Source organism: Bombyx mandarina, chromosome 18 (genome assembly GCF_030267445.1).
Source record: "Bombyx mandarina strain Sakado chromosome 18, ASM3026744v2".
In the NCBI taxonomy this organism is placed as follows: Eukaryota; Metazoa; Arthropoda; class Insecta; order Lepidoptera; family Bombycidae; genus Bombyx; species Bombyx mandarina.
The window spans coordinates 4,127,676-4,140,836 of NC_143224.1; the positions used below are offsets into that span (position 1 = coordinate 4,127,676).

Genomic DNA, 13,161 nt, shown 5'->3' on the forward strand with positions numbered 1-13,161 from the left:
GTACCACCACCCTGCCTATTTCTGCCGTGAAGCAGTAATGTGTTTCGGTTTGAAAGGTGATGTAGCCGTTGTAACTATACTGAGACCTTAGAACTTATATCTCAGAGTGGGTGGGGGCATTTATGTTGTAGATATCTATGGACTCCGGTAACCGTTTAACAACAGGCCGTGAGCTCGTCCACCTACCAAAGCAATACAAAATAATAAAAAAAGAACGTTAAAAGTGATTTTAATTACTTTTGTATTCGCCCACGTCAACGACCTGTGGTGCCCTTAGGATACGAGAGACCTGTCACAATAACATTGAAATAACAGATACCATTAGACCTTTAGATCTCAAAGCCTTATTGCATCGTAGCTGAAACAGTCAGCACGGCAGTACAAATCTGAGCACGCTCGGTACAGCATGAAATACGAATAAGCATGAAGCTAACATAACGTAAATTAACTTCACAAACTTAAAATACTAACAACAACACAATAACTATACGTCTGAAGCGTGGAAGAGATCAATTCCAATAAAACCAAGGCAACCTTATACCTCAAGATTGGCGACGGCATTTTAATTTCGATTTCCATGAACTCCCGTAGCTAAAAAAAAAACTGAAAACACCATTCTCAAAGACAACCCTTCTTTTTAATCTTCGCTGAAAATAACTTTTTTAAATCTATCTCTTTAAAGAGCCCCCGAGTTTAGTCAGTAATTTGCAAGGATTTTGTGAAAAGGTTTCACTTAATATATTGCAGCGAGAAAAGCCGGGAAAAAAGTAAATACGAAGCGATTAAGGCTAGTGAAACGGCTTCGAAATTTATTGCTCCAAGTAAAATACACTTAGGCCTCGTTTTAAATTATTTTTGAGGCATAATAAACCCAGTCTTTTTTTTTTCCTTTATTGAATTTTTATTATCTGGCCATAAATGTCGGGCCTTTGAATTAAATTAATTTTGTATGGAAAGAACCAGACGCCCATTTACTACATACCGATATACCATGCACACTAAAGAAAATATTTTATATAATAAATAGCTTATAATCATAGCTTCGTCAGGTTTAAGATCCGTGAAAAAAAAAAAAAAAAATCATAGTTAGAGGATAGAAACAAGGGGCTGTTTCGACCTCAAAAATTTTTTAAAGAAAATATTTAGTTCGCGAAAAGTTATGAGAAAATCAAATTATCATTTGTCCTAATATTAAAATTTTATGAAAATGATAATTGTCACAACGTGAACAAAATAAAATGTAAGCCGATATATTCCGCGGGCAAGTCTACCGCAGAAATTGCTTAAACGCGTGTCGGCAGAATTAGATAAGTTGTTCAATCGTTAAAAGTTTGCGCTGTTTGGATTTAAAATGCCAAAAAAAAAACAAAAAAAAATAAAAAAAAACATATAAGCTTTATTTAAATCACAATCGTAGACTAGATCTTCCAAAAATCCCTTTGAGCCTCTTGCGGTACAATAAAGGCGAGATAAGAGTTGTTACCGCGGGCTTGAATGAAAGCGATGATAACATATCACAAAGATCGCCAAACACCCAAACTAGCACTCGTAAAATTGCTCTACATGGAAATGCAGTGGATAGATCGTCATGTTACAAACTTGAGACTTTCTGTGAGGGTATTTTATGCTTAGCATTTGCGTTTTCTAGTAGAAAATTGAAAGGCCTTTAAATAAGGCTTTCGGGGGATATATTGAGTAATTTAGACTTTCAGTAAAGAGATCTGACAATGTTTAGTTCATTAGCGTTTTTCATTTATTTACGTCAAGATCAAAGACATCGTCTTACCTTCATCGTTTCATTGCTTAAAAGATTCATACCTAACCGAAAAACGGACCATCACATAATCGCAAAACATCGAGCATCTTACCTAATATACTGGAGACACTTCCCATATAAAGATAGAACTAGGAATAACTAGGCGACAGTTGTTGCAAAAGATGTAGAATTTACTACATTTTCCTACAACAAATTGTCGCATCAATATCCCGCAAGTCGCGGGACTGCATATTTTTAGAACCTTATCATTACGCATTCTGACTCCCACCCATCAAACACCCACGACCCCCATAAATAAGCTACGGGCCTCCAGATTGCCGGGTTATAAATGAAAGGGTGCAGGAAATTAGGGTTTTTTACTACGGAACTCTAGTCGGGAACGTGTCGCAAAGCCAGTAAACAATTTTTCATGCCGTGAAAGGCTATACTGCAATATTGGGTAAACGGCCTTTATTTGGAATGATGGAATATTTTACGTTCGTCCATAATAACTGATTACGTCGTTGACATAAGGCCAGTCGGATTTCGAGGGGAAAATATTTCTTTTTTTACGCGTTGAAGGCTACATGCCCCATCTGACATTTGATGGGGTTGGTGACGCGAATTTAGCCGTATAAATCCTTATAGTGTATTGTGAAGATGCAATATGCAGTTATCCCACAGGAATAGACAAGGAAACTGTTTGTTTTTGTACTTTCGTATTTCATCTCAAACTAGAGTGCCGAATTTGTGATTTTTAACTCGAAGTAATATGCCTTTATCCCCGCTTTTGTTATCCAAAGCAAGGCATTTCATAGAAGATCTACTTGGCCTCGTTCTTTCCGACTACCGGTCAGAAGATTGCGTGATGTAACATCGGTATACCCAAGCGAGTACCATGTACCTCGCTGTCAAACGTCTGCACCATTATCTTCCTACGTAACTTTTTAATACCTAACCCTCTACTTTGTAAATAATACAAAGCAGCTCGACATACCAAATGGATAAACCTTGAAAATCTGCATAGTTTCACGCTTCATGCAAGTATAGCGGGCACACACGCTTATCGATTCATAAGCCCACCATTCTATAGCCTGTTTTCAATACTCGCAGGCAGGTGCCAATTTTTCTATGAAAACACCAATTTGCAATATGTTCACGAACAGCTTCTTTTAAGAAGGAAGAACGTTGAGTGATAAAAATCAGATCCGCTAAGTTTGCTTAATGGTGGAAGGGTAGGGTTGCTGTTAGCATCATCATCCTGCCTACTTCTGCCGCAAAGCAGTCACACGTTCCGAATTGCGTGGATGGTTCAGATATTACAATTATATAGGAAGGGAAGCTATCATGTTGATGGGATGATGATGCTTATGGGCCCAGGTAGCCATATAATAGCTGGTGAACCGAAAGCAAATTCACAGATTTAAGTGATTAACAGAAAATGAAAAACAAACATACGTGCAATTCACAAGCGGTAACACTAAAAGGCCTTAAAGACCTTAATGTCGCTTTTCTCGTTTTATCAATGTACCATCCTTTTTTTGGTAATATTATCATCCGCTTCCGTTTGAGGCTGTCACGGCCTTTGTACCAACACGATTGAAACTGCAATCTATGCCTCGACTGTCTCACGGTTATCAGTTACTTTCAGAATGTAGTATCTCTGCTCCGAAATCGTTTAACATTTAGGGAAAGTATCTACGTACTTTTCACTCGAATAAAAAAACAAGAGGACTTCATAACCCAAAGTGTTTTAGAGGCCAAAAATATCAGCCACATCCTTTTTTACTGGGGGTAGGACATCTTGTGAGTCCGGGCGGGTAGGTACCACCACCCTGTCTATTTCGGCCGTGAAGCAGTAATGTTTCGGTTAGAAGGGTGGGGCAGCCGTCGTAACTATACTTGAGAATTTAGAACTTATATCTCAAGGTGGGTGGCGCATTTATGTCGTAGATGTTTATGGGCTCTAGTAACCACTTAACACCAGGTGGGTTGTGAGCTCGTCCACCCATCTAGGCAATTAAAAAAAATCATCACTAAGAGAACTGACTGTGAAAAACTGAAATGAAAAGTGAAAAGAATAATATTCCACCTTTAATGTCAAGACAATATGTTTAGTATGATTGCTTACTGTGGGAGAAAACGTTATCAATTTTATATAAACTGGCCAACGGTCACGCATTTTCAAATTAAAAATTGAAAAGGCTTACAAACAACGCAAAACTACAAAGCTTCATCATGACCACTGAATTGTAATCACCCTTACAAACTTATCATAATATACTCCTTTATGCGATCCTATACAAACTAAAGACTGAATTCGAACTAGTTAAGAAATCTGAAACTTAATGGAACGAAGCATATTCTAAGAGCCGTCATTAACTCAAATGCAGGATCTATAGACTAGACCTAGTATCAGTCTTGAAGTGCAGAATAGTGATTATTCAAAACTAATAGAAATTTCGATTGTTTTTCTCTCAAGATCGATGATATTTAAGACCCGATAGCAAACTCAGGCAGTTTCTAATAACAAAATTTGTGATTTCCAACTTTAAGTTTTTAAATTTAAAGTTGGGAATCTTATTACAAAGTAGCCTGTCCATTTACGAAAATTTATTACAATTGAATACATCTACATTTATTAAAGTACAAACGATGGATTTAGCTCAACTTGAAAACGGCGCTCCCTTAACTTCCTGTCTAAGAACTTAGCTGATGCATTAATTAAATATTAATAAAGCCAGTGAGTTTCAGATTCGCATGCGCACTGTACGTACTCATAGGTTCCGCGTAAATATACTGAGGCTTCCATTTTGCGACAGTCACATCCCTTTGCGTTTCGGAAAGCGAAGAAGAATAATGATAACGCGTTTCTATTTCACGCAACGTTATGAAAGCGACCGGGTGATGGGATTCCCTCATCCAGACCCAGTGAGCCAATTCTGAGACGCACATGGCATCGTCTATTTGGAATCTGAACAGGTCTCCGACAGTGAGGTAAATGAGGGCCGTGTCATTGATATCCCCGATTCGAGTATGCATCCAATGGTGTTTACAGACGTGTCTCGCTAATAGATTCAATGACCCAAACACCCGAGATACTGATATGGTAACCTTTTTTTTCCTAGCTTAGCTGATAGCTTTGAGAGGCTATTTCAGCGTAACCTTAACTAGTAGGTGAGCTCAGGGGGCTCAAACCGGAGTGATGCTAACACTGACCCTAGCTAGAGCAGTGCTTTGCAGAATCTACCACCGGATCGGAAACGCGACCCACTGAGAAGATCCGGCGAGAAACTCAATGGGTTGTGTCTGTGGGTTAATTCGTTCGTCGAGCCCTTGTGGTAATGGCAACTCAGTCCCAATCCAGAAAATATCGAAAAACTGCTGGTATCCCAAACTCAATAAGTACTCTCTGAAATAATAATAAATCAATTATAAATAATGACATAAGAATTTCGAACCTAAATTTATCTACTTTGTTCAATTTACATCTCTCAGGATTGTAAGTTTTCATTTAACTACAAAACCGTTTTTAATGCCAAAACTCAGGTAACGACAAAACCGAAACAATACAATAACAGTAAAAGAGAGACTAGCATGTCTTGTCCATTTCAGTGAGTCCGAAATAGAACCCTAAAGTTAGGTTGTTGAATTGAACATGAAGTTATTCAGGTCAATTATTGTACACCTTAGAGACAGCTTCATGACGACCCGTCCGTCACACATAAAACAAACCAATGTTATTAATGTGGGTACTAAAGTGGCAAGGTTGACAAAGTGAACCGATTTTTTTAAATTTACACTAGATTCGTAGCTTTGATTTCAAAAATATTTTCCTAGAGCCTAAGTCGTCGTAGCCTAAAGGATATGATACCGGAGCGATAAGACTATGCTCGTGTTCAAATTCCGCGCACAAATAACAATTTTAATACGTAGCTAACGCATTTTCGCTAATGACTTTTACGATAAGGAAATACCATCGTGTACTACTATTCAAATCCACAAAAAATATAGTTTGATAATTACTGCACTATTGAAACATAGATCTCATAATTTCAAAGATGGTGGCCGAATTCAGATTATAATGTGTATCTAACAGATCGACTAATGCAAAAAAAAAAGTAGCCTACCCCTGTTTGGTCTAATCACCATTGGCGAAAGGATCGCGTATGTAAGGCTCTTGGAGTGACATATTAAAACATTCAATTGAAACCAAATTGAAACCGATACACAGATAACGCGACCATTTTTTTTTTTCGTGTCAAAGCGGGACGGCTACGGAATTTCGTATATAAATAAATACATATATAGGTTAAGTCGGGGTAAGATGTAATATTCAAGTGCAAAATAAAAAATATGGTTTAAAAAATGAGTTGATAATTTGTTAAGGTATCTTACGTAGGATAACCTATTCAAACCGGCGCCATCTAGGCGGGCTTCGGACAGCCTGCCGACCGAGAGGGCTGGTGGTCGTGGCGCCGACGATCGCTGGCCGGCGTCGTCGCCAGGGGGAGGGTGATGGGAGAGATGTGCTCCGCACTAAACGCTTCACTCTCCCCCCCTTGCCTATTCATACTCCGACATGCCCCACCCTCCATCCCCAGTGGAGGGCGGGAGTCCGGCGATTTCCTCCTGACCAAAAAAAAAAAAAGGTTTCTTACGCTCACTGACATCTTAATTTTTACACCAACTTGCTCTTACAATAATATTTATAAATAATTTCTAATGCAATGCATTTCTAATAAACACATACATAACAGATAAATGAAAGCGGGACATTTTTGTTCTCGTTGGGGACAGCGGGACGGATAGCCTGAAAGCGGGACAATCCCGCCCAAAGCGGGACGTATGGTCACGTTATACATAGAGCTTTATTTTTCTGATGAAAAACGAAAGGGGAACTGATGAAACCAAAAATTCGTTTAAAAATTGAAACGTGATCGGGGGCTTCAGTAAACGAAGCTGTCGGACAACACGTTCGTTTTGATGCAAGCTCGTATTTCGTACCTAATTTTCTCTGGGACACAATTCGAATCGTGAAACTCCAAAGCCATTACCGAAGTTCCAAAATCCAATCCCTAAGTTCCTAAGCGTTGGTACCAAAAGTAGCTAACATAGTGCCCGGTATGTTCTTAATTTAAATTTTAGTACTAGTTTTCGATTAAAGTTTTGCAACAAATTTTATGGTACTAAATAATTTAAAGTAACCTGAAGATGAAACTGGCCTTGGTCTCGTAGGTCGAGCCCGGGAAGCAAGTGGTACCATCTTAGCAGAATCCGTACGGTACGCCCATTCAGAGGGCTAAGGGTTATAAATCCGATCAAGTTTAGCACTCGATGGAGTAGCCCAAATAATACCGCAAAGTACCTGGTAGATTGCGACATCGACAATTAATCTACAATAAAATATACTGTTATTTCATTGTTTCATATGTACGTATATTGGCCACAAAAATTCGTTGATGACAAAAGACCAAACGCCAAACTAGGATGTATGAGAATCTACTATTTTATTTGGATCTCGCAAATTAAAACTACATTTACGGTTTATTCTCGCGTTTCTTATTGTCATTATATTATTTCGGGCTATACAGTTTGCATGGTCACAATGATCAAATCCATTTGCTCCAGTTAAAGATGAAACAAAAAACCGGCTTTAAGCAAAATAATCTATTATTCACATAATCTTTTTTTTTTCTTTTTTTTTCACTCATCTTCACATCATCTGTCGGCTGTAGTAATCAATTGATATGATACACTATGACCCTACTAGATGATTATCCTATTACTTGGTTCTGCTACTTTAGAACGTCAACATAAATCGTATTGAGAATTTACTTATTCAAGCGGTAATTTTATTATTATAAACCAACTGTAGAAATTTTAAATAATTTAAATATTAATCTTGATTTTAGAATTTATAATTAAATAAAACTATTCGAGTAATGTTGAATAAAACGGACTAAGAAAATGATGTTGGAAAGAAATGCAAAGTGTGTAAACAAGCAAACGAATAAAAAGGCGTACATGCACAGAAACAACGAAGCGGCTAGTATGCACACGGACACGCGTTTTTTTTTGTCCTACCTATTCTAGTAACTTCGAGGGGTAATGCCAGATTCACCGGACGAGTGGGTGAGCTTCCGGGGCTCTAACCTGGTGACGTTGCTAACACTAGCGTTAGCAATAGCAGTGCCTCACAGAATCTACCACCCAATCGGAAACGCGGCTCACGGCGATGATTTGGCGAGAATCTTAGACGGCATAGACAGGGTATGACGACACGAGAGAGCAACATGCCACTTGAAGTAACGGCATAGGATTAGATTATAAAGCCAAGGCACGCCAATAGACGTCTCACAAACCGTTTAACGCAATGATGAAGTGGTCCGTCGGCACGTCAGTTTACAGTTAAAATAATAAACGTAATCTATTAACTAAAAAAAAACGCTTGTATATCAAAATCGAATTACTAATTTGTTGATACTGGTCACGAGATTAGAGCGTAGTTATCAAAGTATTGGATATTGTCTATCGTATGTGAATTGCCAAGCTAATAAAATCTTGTTAAATAAATGTTGTTCTCTGAAACAAAGAGCCACGAGACAATTTTTCCTCTCAAAAATATAAACTATCAATCCTCAGTATTCCGAATAGCTATTTTCTCATGCATAAACTAAAGTTAAGTCCGAAATAGTAATAGTAAAAGCTCCTAAAAAATTTATGAAAAAAGTTTCATTCCTTCACTCGCGCCTATCTTAATATCAGTTTACACGTCAATACGGGTGTGTTCTCAGACCCAATTTATCCGGCTACATAATACATTAGCTGTCAAAACGCGTACAAATACTCGCGACGTGCAACACGTTGGGAATATCTACAAATATATTTTGAAACGTGTCTAGTTTGTTCTCCATCTCCGCTGGGTGCCCTATCGATGTAAGCGAATGTAAATTTTAGGAATCAGTTTGAGTGATCTAGAGTCCTATGTATAAATACTTAATCTTATACCTTTAAACGAGCAATTCTTGTATATATATAATCTGAATCTCGGAAACGGCTCCAACGATTTTCATAAAATTTAGTATACAGGAAATTTCGGGGGCGATAAATCGATGTAGCTACGATTTATTTTCAGAAAATGTTGTTTTATTCGTGTTTTCAATAATCAACTCTTCCCGACGTCTATTGGCGAATAATAATACTATTTTTCTTAATTGAGGGCAACTAACCGCTTTAAAGACACAACAAGATGGCGTTATAAAAAAAACCGAGTCATCATCTAGTAGTTTTAAATTCAGTATTATTCCTTCGTCGTACACCTCATTTTTTAACTCAGGGTGGAGAAATATCACTAGTTAGACATATTGGTTATTGCCCCAAGAGCAGACACTCCATTTTGAACCTTGGGCCCCATTAGTTGGTAGTGAACAAAAACAAAAGTCAGCATTTCAAATTAGACACGACCTTCAGCAATGAAGAGACCGACTCAGAAGAAGAAATATCAACATTTCGCTAAAATCTTCAATACAAGTTATCACTGTGTCCACAAGTTCAGCTCTGCAACGATTTAACTGTGCCTGCAGTATGTAGTATTTTTTTACTCTTTTTACTTTTTATAATTAATTTACTCTACACTGCCTTTGTTCAACTAGTAGAGAATGCTTTAAGCATAATTATTATTAATATTAACTCCGCCAATGTAAATGTTTACATGAAATGTACTAAATAAATAAATTTTCACAAGAATGTACAAAGTATCTATAGAGTAAACAGTGTCAATAACAATACAGATCAATTTCAGACCAAAAACACTTCGCTCACAATAAAATTTACCATGCAAAAGCTCGAAGGATTCAGCATTTCAGCCAAATAAACACTATTTATTCGAAGGAAAGGCACAATAAACAGAGGCAAGAAAAGGGACTACATCAATATCCGTCAATTTCCACATCGAAACGTTTCAGATACGAGTTCCAAGTGTTTCTATCTATCATTCTCATGAACTCCGCGAAACAGGGTCCGCGGGACCATCCATTACGGGCAGGCTGCTTGCACTCGGAGCCAATCGGAAATTCAATTTCCGATATGATACGATCCGCTAAGAGATTGCTGGAACACGATAGTACTGCACAGGGATACACTGCGACGTGAACGGTCTCAACGCGGCTGATAAAAGAAAAAGGAAACGAAATACTATTCAAGAAAAACTAGCAATTGATTTGATTCCAGAGTCCAGACTACAAAATAAACACGGTAAATGAAAAAGAAACTCCGGTTTGTAGTCCCATTTGTTTGTTATTATCATATCGATTAAAAAGCACAAGTGTCCTAATAATTATATCTTCCTTTAAAATAAACCACGTTCGACAATTTTCCCATGTAAAAATCAACTTTTTGTACAATTTTTCGTTTCTTGGAACAGCCTGCCTTCGGCGGTCGTCCTGGCCTTTTCCTTGATGTTCCTTCATTTTCTAATGTAATTAAGTTGTTAGGGTTGCTATCTGGCGCGTTCTGTGAATGTTCAACTTTCTGTTCGACTGGCCCATCTCTCTTTTGAGAATTCAATGGCGATTGTTCGTGTTTTTTTGGAAAATCGCTTATTGGCTCAGATGTTTGTTTTTTAAGAACTTTGGCCGTTAGGACGGATTTCATTTTTTGTCTGTAAGAAATATATGTACAAAAAGACATGAACATTATTGGATTTAGATTTGGATTCTCAAGGAATAGAACACCGAAAGAATTTCTAAGCATGTAGAAGTTGAAACCCGAATTTTAAAACAGCTGTTAGAATTTTATTTATGTACAATAAAACCATCTTACTGTTATTATCTACAAGTCAAGATTAAATTTAACGTAAAGATCATATCAGTCAAAGGATCATATGGTAGGTAGATATGGTGTACCTTATATCATCAGCTGAACACAAATCCATAGCTATTATATTTTGAATTTCACATGCTTGAGCTTGTGTGGTGCTATGATCACCAGAACAGCTTCCTTCGTCGCTTTCATCTTCCTGTAGTTGGTGGGAGTTACTGCTTTGACTATTATTTTGCAACCCATTATTTTCTGTCGTCATATTCATTACCAAAATTTGAAAAATAATAGATTATCTTAGTATTTTTCTACTAAAACTATTAATACTATTGTATTATTTTGAGAATCTTATTTGAGACAAGGAACATAGTTTGATAAAAAAATATTTTGGCAAAAAATCTGTCACATGTCATAGAGACAGCAAAAAGAACTTAATTTTATAAAACACTTCTTTACACAATCGACACACCGGTTATAAAAATGTTAAAACCCAGATAATAACCACATTATTACAAAAAGAACCTTATTAGATTAGTAATTTAGTTTCGTTGTTTGCCAAATATTTTTGTGTACTTAGGTCCCTTCATTATAACTATCCTTTGTAGCATGAATCCAAAAAATAAATTAGACTAATTATTTCACCGATAATTCGTGCTCTTAAAGAAATTTAGTGTAGCGCCAAAAATAACTATTTTGTTTTGTTTGGTTGGTATTAGAAAAAATATTCTCTGGCCATTTTAATGTCTCCCACAACCTCCACGACGGAACCGGAAGCTTACAGAACAAAGCTTCCACTATGAAATGTTCCATCTAGGGAACAATGTTTCGTACGCTTTATAATTTACCGGGTATTTGGCCGGAGAAGCAACAAGAAGACTTATTAGTGCAAGATCGTTTACTTTACAAAATTAACTGTAGGTTTACGACATTGCCTACGCCTCAAGATTTACGCGTGGCGCTTTTCCCAATGTTACTGTTAATGAAATTCAGCTGAAAATATAAAGAAAATCGCACGATTTAAACATAAACCTTGACGTGCTGAAATATCAAAGAGTTAATAATCGGTTAAGCGCGGGAAAAACAGTACATAAATGGGGTTCCTGGTTCCGTAGCACGCAATTTGTTATATTACAATTTGTTAGAATGTTTAGAGCTAAAATTCAAACTAGCTATTCAGCTTGATTACATCGCACACTTCTAAAAGGCGTGTTTACAGAATATATGAGGTCGTCGTGGCCTAACGGATCAGACATCCGGTGCATTCGTGTTGAGCGATGCACCGGTGTTCGAATCCCGCAGGCGGGTACCAATTTTTCTAATGAAATACGTACTCAACAAATGTTCACGATTGATTTCCACGGTGAAGGAATAACATCGTGTAATAAAAATGAAACCCGCAAAATTATAATTTGCGTAATTACAGGTGGGAGGACCTCTTGTGAGTCCGCACGGATAGGTACCACCACCCTGCCTATTTCTGCCGTGAATCAGTAATGCGTTTCGGTTTGAAGGGTGGGGCAGCCGTTGTAACTATAATTGAGACCTTAGAACTTATATCTCAAGATGGGTGGCGCATTTACGTTGTAGATGTCTATGGGCTCCAGTAACCACTTAACACCAGGTGGGCTGTGAGCTCGTCCACTCATCTAAGCAATAAAAAAAAAAAAAACCCATCTGTGAATAAAAAAGTGTGTGTGTCCGCTCCGACGCACGACTGGAGTTTACTGGATATAAAAAATTAAACGAAACAATACGAGAAATAGTTCTATATTACGACAACACGATACACTACAGATTATTAACAAATTAACGAGACACAAAACAAACGACTAACAAATATATGAAAATACAATAATGAGAGAAACGCGCGATCAGTACGAGGCTTTGTGGCGGACTGCCGGCGCAGCAGCCCGGCGTCACCTGCGATAACGCGGCCGCGCGTTGGCTCCTGATTGGCGCGCGCACGCATCACGCAATCAGGAGCCAATCAGGCGCATAACGCATTTCGTGTGACATGCTAGTACGATTTTGATTGGCGCGCGCACGCATCACGCAATCAGGAGCCAATCAGGCGCATAACGCATTTCGTGTGACATGCTAGTACGATTTTGATTGGCGCGCGCACGCATCACGCAATCAGGAGCCAATCAGGCGCATAACGCATTTCGTGTGACATGCTAGTACGATTTTGATTGGCGCGCGCACGCATCACGCAATCAGGAGCCAATCAGGCGCATAACGCATTTCGTGTGACATGCTAGTACGATTTTGGTCCCCATAATTTTCATACCCCGGGCCTATATATGTAAATCGATTCTAAAGGAGTAAACTCCAATTACTGAATATTATACTATGTTGTCCAAACAAATTTTCGGCAAAAACTTCTTTTACGGTATCGAATCTAATTGTTTTTTCAAAATTAACTAAGTCTCTGTCACAACTTTAGAAGTGCATATCTCATTACCTTCTTCTGCTTTAAGGAAATATCTCATTTAGATAGTACATCTTATGTATAATTTTGAATGCCCATCAAACGTGATCTATCACATTTTTTCCCTCTTTTTTTTTCCTCATACGTAATTTTG

General features: G+C 37.8%; 1 protein-coding gene across 12 annotated transcripts in view; it reads right to left on the minus strand.

Annotated features, from left to right (window-relative positions):
- LOC114244342 (uncharacterized protein CG43867) overlaps nucleotides 1–13,161 on the minus strand; it is a 376,703-nt gene that overhangs the window by 328,366 nt on the left and 35,176 nt on the right. The gene's annotated exons all lie outside the window — the stretch shown is intronic.